The sequence below is a fragment of the Marmota monax genome, unplaced genomic scaffold, assembly GCF_021218885.2.
Source record: "Marmota monax isolate L192 unplaced genomic scaffold, Marmota_monax_Labrador192_F-V1.1 WCK01_AAM20220418_F8-fsc00057, whole genome shotgun sequence".
In the NCBI taxonomy this organism is placed as follows: domain Eukaryota; kingdom Metazoa; phylum Chordata; class Mammalia; order Rodentia; family Sciuridae; genus Marmota; species Marmota monax.
In genome coordinates, this window is record NW_026693933.1 from 11,606,882 (window position 1) to 11,613,671 (window position 6,790).

Consider the following 6,790-nt stretch of genomic DNA (forward strand, 5'->3'; position numbering starts at 1 on the left):
TATTTCTTATTTACACAAATGAGAACACACACTGTATTGCACTTGACATTTTTACTTGACTTCAGATCTCACATTGATCCATCTTGGCATATTTAATTTACTTTATTATTTTTTAAAGAGCTGCATAGCTCTTTGGTGTATAAAAGTGCTATGATTTATTTAACCATTTCCCCATTGAGAAATGTTTTTATAGTTTCTATTTTTCCTTTTTTTTTTTGTATTACAAATGATGTTTAACCATGACATTTTTTTGATAGATCTGGGGCAATCAGAAGTCTTGGATTTCCGGAACAATCTTTCTGTAATGTAGCAAATTATTTTCAAAAGATAAAATAATTTGTATAGATTCAAAAAGGCATTTGGTAAAGCTTACTATTTCAATCCTGATTTTTTTTTTTATTTCACTAAAGAAAAATTTCTTTTTTCATTTTCATGCTTAACAGGAAATAACGGAAGCTTCACCAGGAGAGTCAGGAAAAAGACAAGGTTGTTCACTCTATTCACTAGCATTGCCCTAGAATTATTAGCTAATGAAAATGAAAGCAAAAAAAGCATTAAAATTGGAAATTAGGAAGTAAAACTGTCTGCCTGCAGACGATGTATTATACAACTTGAAAAAAAACAATAAAAAACATTTAGAAACAATAAAGGCATACAATAAGGCGGCTCTCATGGACTGTGAGATGGGCAACCCCCTGGGGGCAATCTGAACTATCTATCAAAGCCCAATGAGCTCCTAAGCGTACTTCCAGAATTTTTTCCTTCAAATATTCCGCTCCGTGGACTCAGAGACACAGGTACAGGTATGTATCTAGATACATGGATCTTTCATTAGAGCAGTTTTTATAAAAAGCAAAGGCTGGAAACAGCTGGTTTTTTAAAGGGGGTTCCTATACATCTCTGAACCAGTATATGATATGGGCATAAAATATTTTTCAAAGAAAAGCTGAGAACCTGGTCTCAGTGAAAGTCTCTAAAGAACAAAACCTGGAAAACATGAAGAGCCGTATGTTTTACCATGTACCTTTCATACCACCGGGACTTGCTGTGTGCCCCCAAATGCATGCCTTAAAATGTGATTTACTTCTTATGCTATGATCAAGCCAGAAAACTGATTTTTAGTTCAAAATAGATGGGATTCATTCAGTAAAGAAAAACTTTTCATTGGCATTAAGGGGAGAAAAATGATACTTAGGATTGTTTTGTTATCATTATGTTTACGGTGTTATGCTCGAATTCGGGACCCCCAAAAGACCACCAGAGACCCAAGATCGATGTAAGCAAGAAAGAGGTGTTTATTGCGAGCTAGCTCAGTCCTCCGTGCACACACAGCAACTGGTGTCGCTGAGAGGCCCCGAGCCCGGGGTTTGCAGGAGTTTTATACACTCTTTGGGGAAGGCAGGGACTTCACATACATCATAGCATCTCTTAGCAAATCATCACACACCGCGGGAAAATCAAATAACAACTCTAAAACATGATTAGCACATTCACTGGTGGGAACAAGTTGGGTAGGGGTGATTGGTCAGTACAAAAGGGGTATTCATTTGAACTGATTGGTTTAAGCCAAGAGGGGTGTTCATGCTGAATTACTTGGTTTCCCAACACCATAAACTACTGGGAGGGTCATCTGGCATCCCAGGTATTTCCCTGTCTCATGCTGATTGGTGGCTGCTAGGGGGTTACTATGGGTCTCCACCTAGCCTGACTGAGTCAAGGACACCTGGAGCAGCAGATCTCTCCTGTTATTTGTAGATAAACAACTTAGCAGGGTGGGAATGTGCCTAGGAGTGCTCTGTGGGTCTTTCCAAGGACAAAGGTGATGTCCCTTCCTTGGACAGGCTTTGCTCTGAGGTAGAGGCTGGTTTTTCAACAGTCGTTTTAGTCTTTATAGTCCTGAAATGGTACAACTGTGTCTCTTCTCATCCACTAACTTTACAGGTCAGGTTTTTCAAGTCCTGTGGCCAGATACCAGTTCGTGTCACTGAATACAGTGAATTCTGCTCCGAGGCTTTTTTTTCTTTTTTTCCTTTTTTCTTTTTTGATATGGGGGACTTAACTCAGGGACACTTTACCACTGAAATACATCCCCAGCCCTTTTTGATTTTCTTTTTGGTTTGTTTGGGGTTTTGTTTGTTTTGTTTTGTTTTGTTTTGTTTTGTTTTAAGACAGGGCCTCATTAAATTGCTGAGGTTGGCCTTGAATTTACAATCCTCCTGTCCCAGCCTCCTGAGCTGCTGGGATTACGGGGATGAGCCATTGCATTTGGCTAGGAAGCTTTTCTGAGGGACTTCAGAGACTGTTAGCTTTCTATCACTGTCACAAATACCTGACATAATCAACTTACAAAAAACAAAATGTTTACTTTGGCTCCCACTTCTGAAGATTTTTATCAATAGTCATTGACCCCACTGTTTTGGACCTGTGGCAAGGCTGCACACCATGACAGTAGAGCAAAACTGCTGAGCTTCTTTGGATTGGGGTCACTCCATTTGACTGGTTTCCTGCTATAGTCTGATTTGTTTTTTTTTGTTGTTGTTTTTTTTGGTTTTTTTGGGTTTTTTTTGGTACGGGGATTAAACCCAGGGGGGCTTAACCACTGAACCACATCTGGAAAGCAGAAGAGAAGAAAAATGGGTGAGGTCCCAGCATTCCCTTCAAAGTCACACCCCCAATGAACTGAAGAACTCCCCCTAGGACCCATTTCTTAAGATTTTCACCATCTCCTAATGGCACCACACTAGGGACCAATCATTTAACACATGGGCTTTTAGGGGACATTTAAGATCCAGACTATAGCCAGGCAAGGTGGAGCATGCCTATAATCCCAGCGGCTAGGGAAGCTGAGGCAGGAGGATCATGAATTCAAAGTCAGTCTCAGCAACTTAATGAGGTGCTAAGCAACTCAGTGAAACCCTGTCTCTAAATAAAATACAAAGAAGAGGTGGAGATGATGTGGTTCAGTGATTAAGCCCCACCCCCCCGGGTTTAATCCCGGTACCAAAAAAAAAAAAAAAAACAGATTATAGCAGGAAACCACCCAAATGGAGTGAACCCAATTCAAGGAGCTTGGTTCAGGCTAACCCAGAAGGTGGAAGAGAGAAAACTTTGTCTGGTGGCTGTTCTGCTTGCTCTAGCTGGCTCCTCTGGTTACTGTGACATCAGAGACAATACAGTTCCACTCTAAACCTCCTTCATCTTGTGTTTTCCCTTCCTCTTCTGGTCACTTCTGATGTAGAGAGGGGAACTTAGGCAATTCTAGTGGGTGGGAAGATGAAATGAAACAAGGAGGTATGGTGTTAGCAAAAGAAAAATTTACACTGAATGACAATAGTATTTTATTTTAAAATTACCTAGACTGAACTATAGGGATTAGTTCCCAAAATTTCATGCACCAACAGAGGAGGGACTCAGCTGCACCTGAGTCTCTGGGGAGCATCTTTCAATGGAAGAATTCCCAGCCTGCACTTTAAGACATTCTGCTTCACTGGTTCGAGGGTAGGACCTGAGAATACATATTTTTTAAAACACTTCCTGAGTAATTCTGAAGGGCAGCCAGGCTTGGCAAACACAGGTATGAATTATTCAGTTACATCCAAATTATTTTGACCCATATAACAGTCTAATAAATTTGGATGTGACCCTTTGGGGAAAAAGTCCCAGAAAAAATTGCTATCATAAGGAAATTAAATTAATCCTCAAGGGTGAGTAAATTAATTCCAGTAAACACATTATAGTCGCTGCATTAAGTAAAAATTTTGTCTTCCTAATCAATAATGAAATAAGCAGAGAGAGGATATTTTAAAGTCTGTAGGAGATATTATAATTCAAGCACTAGCCTAGATCTGATAAATATTTTATAGACAATCAATTTTATTTCATTTTACTTGAGAAATGACTAAGGGCCTGTGTTTCTATTTGGCAACATCAGGTTTTTTGAGTTGAACTGGAAGCCTACCATGTTGGTTAAACTAATGTGAATTTCTCCCTGGAGGTGATTGTTAACAACTCGTGACTAAAAGACATTGGGTCATTTCTCTCCTCAATCTAAGCCACTCTGCATTGCTAGGCCGGTTTTGGGGCTCTGGCTCTGAAGTACAGTGCTGAGAGCCATCTTTTAAAAGTAATCTTCCTTCAAAATCTACCTTTTCCCCCTAGGTATGTTGCTCACCTGTAATCCCAGCAACTTCGAGGCAGAAGCAGGAGGATTGCAAGTTCAAGACCAGCCTTGGCAACTTGGCAAGACTCTCCACAACTTAGTGAGATCTTGTCTCAAAATAAAAAGAACTGAAATGTAGCTCAGTGTGAAAGCTGGGCCTGATTTTCAGTATACATTTTTTTTTAAAGAGAGAGAGAATTTTTTAATATTTATTTTTTTAGTTTTCGGCAGACACAACATCTTTGTATGTGGTGCTGAGGATCGAACCCCGGCGGCACGCATACCAGGCCAGCACGCTACCGCTTGAACTACATCCCCAGCCCAGTATACATATTTTTTAAAAAATAATCTTGCCTATTTGCAAGGTACAGAGTTGTAGATCTCTTATCCTGGTCCTCCTGAAAACCTTGTAAAACTTGACTGCAAAGTGAGGTAAAGAAAGAAGGAAAATTAGGTTCTTTTCACTCATCAATTTACAGGACCAAACAAGAGGTTTATACCAATAATAGGTAAGTTTATGGTAAACACCCATAGGGGTATGCAGGATGCCAGAGTTTATAGTGGTGGTTATTTGGTTTGATTTGGTTGATTTTTTTCTTCCCATCCTAAATTGAGTAAGAGGTTTTGCAAAAGATATAATCAAACCAGTCAAGAAAAACCTTCAGGGTGAGTAAACTTATGAAAAAATTATCTCAACACAAACAAGGAGTATACACGGAAAGTTAGGTATTCTCAGTTCTCAAAAGTTGTAAAACAGCTGGGCTTGGTACCACACACCTGTAATTCCAGTGACTCCGGGAGGCTGAGATAGGAGGATTACAAGTTCACAGCCAGCCTCAGCAACTTAGCAAGGCCCTAACCTACTTAGTGAAACCCTATCTCAAAATGAAAAATAAAAAAGGCTGGGGATATGGCTCAGTGTTAAGCACCCCTGATTTGAATCCCTGTTACAAAAAAAAAAAAAAAAAAAAAGTTGCAAAACAGGTTAGTTCAACTTCGTGTGAAAATGCACTAGAGAAACTGATTATCGGAGTCTAAACTGAGATTGATTGATTGATTGATTGATTGATTTTACATTCACGAGAAATATAATAACTTCAAAAGATCCTTTCACCCTTTCTTGGATCCATCTCACTCAGGCTGCTCACGCTGGCTGCAAATGCGGTGAGAGTCTCCACATGATTTAACTGGATGCCACAGCAGGCCTCTAGAGGGCGCTTTGCATGAACGATCTCGAGCTTCGGAGAAGAAAAGGGGAAGGGGCTGGGGATAGAAGATCAAGCCCCACGACCACCAGGTTAAGATTCCCTAAAAGTTGCCTTCAAGGAAACAGTGTCCCCAGAAGGAAGAAAACTAAGGAAAAGGAAATTTGAAAGCTATGTGCTCTCTCATCACCGAAGAGGAAATTTACAGATAACTGCAAATGAGTGTGTCATATGAATGTCCCCAGCCCAGGCCCTTGGGAATGCTCCACTGACTGCTTCTGAGCAGCTGTGATCACATTCAGCACAGACTGCCCACTGCTGGCTAAGAGTGCTGTTGCTTCCAGAGAATGTCCTGCCTGGTATGATGGCACATGACTGTAACCCCATCTCCTTGGGAGGCAGAGACAGAAGGATCACAAGTTTGAGGCCAGCCTCAGCAATTTGGAGACACTGTATCTCAAATTTAAAAAAAAAAAAAAAAAAAGTGGGAAGGAGGGGGTCAGAGAGGGGGTGTAGCTGAGTGGTAGTGCCCCTCCTCAGAGTAGAAGGGTGATCATAGGCAGCTACCAACAGATTCATCCATAACCAACCTGGAAGGGATTGGGACTGAGAGTGGCATCCCCCTATCACACATTTGCACCTAAGAGAGGACACCACCATCTGTGCAAATTGCTGAGATGAGTGTTCCAAAGCCAACATCTTCATTATGGTTATCTTAGGTCTCAGGTAGCCCCCCAGAGGTGGATGTGTCTGTTGAAGAGAAAGGATCAAGGTTTTAGTGAATGTCTCCTATTTCTGTATTTATAATGCACAGGAATATGTGACTAAATAAACCAGAAAGCTGCATGGTTCTTTGAGAATTATATAATTCATATGTGAGAATTATATAAAAATTCAGGTCTGGGTGTAGCTCAGTGGTAAAGCATGTGTTTAGCATGCTCAGGGCCCTGGATTCAATCATTAGCACCAAAAATAAAAATAAAATTAAAATGCAGAGACTTGACTCCGTGTGTGTGTGTGTGTGTGTGTGTGTGATTAGAAATTAAACCTAGGGCTTCATATCCGCTGGGCAGGTGTTCTACCACTAAGCTGCACCCAGCCCTTGCCTGTATTAAGCAAGAAAAATTACTTCAAGTTGGTCAATGCAAACTTTTATCCCCCTTTCATATATGCAGATTTTTCCTGCGGTTATGGGAAGAAAATATTTACTTTGGCCTCCAAGAGTTTTATTTTAGATGAGATAAGAAAACACACCCACATAACGATTCAAGATCAATAAAAGGCAGAACTTAAATCAGAACCTAACTGGTGTGGTAGGGAATTAAAATCATAACAATACTCTAGAGAAAGAAATAAAACATGACTGGGAGCCAAGGTAACTGCTACTGTAAAAGGTTTCATAGAAAAAATGATCCGTTAGCAGAGC

The 6,790-nt window shown here is 40.4% G+C and overlaps 1 long non-coding RNA gene across 1 annotated transcript; it reads left to right on the top strand.

Moving 5' to 3' along the window:
• The first annotated feature begins 597 nt into the window (after positions 1-597).
• On the top strand, positions 598-5,822 carry LOC131424908 (uncharacterized). Its single transcript, XR_009228545.1, has 3 exons — positions 598-803; positions 4,159-4,668; positions 5,299-5,822. It is a non-coding gene; the product is annotated as an uncharacterized LOC131424908 (long non-coding RNA).
• Positions 5,823-6,790: the final 968 nt, after the last annotated feature.